Raw genomic sequence first — 1,654 nt, 5'->3', positions numbered from 1 at the left:
CAATTATGTTTGTGTCTACATTATTTTCTAGTTCTTCATTAAGTAAGTTCATTAAGTGTTCACTATGTTTAATCTTTTGTTGGATTTGTTCTTCTGTCTTCTTCTAAATCTTTTTGATCAGAAGCTTCATAGTTTCCAAATCTTAAGCATAGAGGTCCATTTTTTCCCTCTGAGTAAGATGTTATTTCAGTGGGTTTTAAAGTTTCAGGTTTAGTTACAAAAGTTTCAATCTTCCACTCTTCTCCAGCTAAAAGAGAAGATGAGATTGGTTTCGGTCCAAAGAATTTTATCCCTTTTGACTCAATGGTTTTGACAATACTGTCAATCTTGATTTTATATTTAGGACAGACTTGGGTAGATAATTTTCCAATGAAAATTATGTCTACTGACAAGTTTGCTCCTTGAAAGTTTCCGAATCCTTTAGTTTGGATTTGGAAAAGAAATTTGTGAATGTCTTTTAAAGCTATAGTGTAATCAGGAAGTAAATAATGTACTCCTACATTATTGTTCATGTCTACCTCAATTGCTCCGATCATTTGAGCTTGAGTTGAATCCTGAATTCTAGTATCTAAAGCAGTTATGAGTACTTTAGCTCCGTACTCTTTTCTGATCAATCCTTTGATCACAACAGTTATCATTCCAAGATGAACGTAATTCATCTTTTTAAGTTTAAGTTGCTTAATACTCTCTTCAGTCATTAAGCTAAAAGTTTCTGCTCTTCCGTCTGGAATTTCGAGCATTTCTGATCTATGAGTTTTGATTAAACTAGAGTCATTCTGCATGAATCCAGTTCTGTACAAAGTAGAAGGTCTCAAAGTATTGATGAAGTCATTTGACATTACCTCAGTATCTCTGTCAATATTAACAATTTGTTCTATAATCTGAGTATTTCTACTCTGATTAGGTCTAAAAAGTCTTCCTACCCATGTGGAACTAGTAGTTTGGTCTAAAGTTGTGGTTCTGGAAGAACTTGGTTCTTCAGAAATAGTTCTTGATGTTCCAGTAAAGGGTCTCATTTCTTATTTAGTTCTTCTTTATAATCTTTAAGATTATATACTAAGAAGTTTGTTTGTTTCTTTTTTGTAAGTTGCCTAGTTTCTGTTGACACTTTAATTTGTGAAAACTTCTGGGAAAGTTGGTCTATTGTTTTGTTTAAGTTATCAAACTCTTTTGGAGTTTGTTGTGGTTGTTTTCCTTTAAGTATTAAGTCTATTTTTTCTATCATAGTGTTTACTTGTAAAGTTAAGTTTTTTATTCTTTCTTCTATTTTATCAAAAGAAGTTTTTAAGTATTGGATTTTGTTGTTTAAGTCTTCCATTAACAAGTGATAATAGAAAATATTTTTTCTATCCTTTTTACCATATAAGAATGGTAGTGGAATTCTAAGAAGTGTTCTTCATAAAAGTCATCTGTGTAATCATCATAATCTTTTATGATAAAGTTGTATATTTTTGCAAAGTTTCTATGGTGATACAGCTGTGATTTAAGTTCTTTGATTGCTTCCAAATAGCTTAAATTTAAGTGTTCTAGTTGTAGTTCAGCTATTAGTTCTTTTAAGTTCATGTTAACAGATAAGAGTTGACATAAGATTTACTGAAATTTTGTACATCCAGTTGTGAAAGTTATATTCATGTAGACAAGCATAGTAATAGTC

The sequence above is a fragment of the Ipomoea triloba genome, chromosome 16, assembly GCF_003576645.1.
Source record: "Ipomoea triloba cultivar NCNSP0323 chromosome 16, ASM357664v1".
NCBI classification, from domain to species: domain Eukaryota; kingdom Viridiplantae; phylum Streptophyta; class Magnoliopsida; order Solanales; family Convolvulaceae; genus Ipomoea; species Ipomoea triloba.
Note: the sequence above shows the minus strand (reverse complement) of the source record.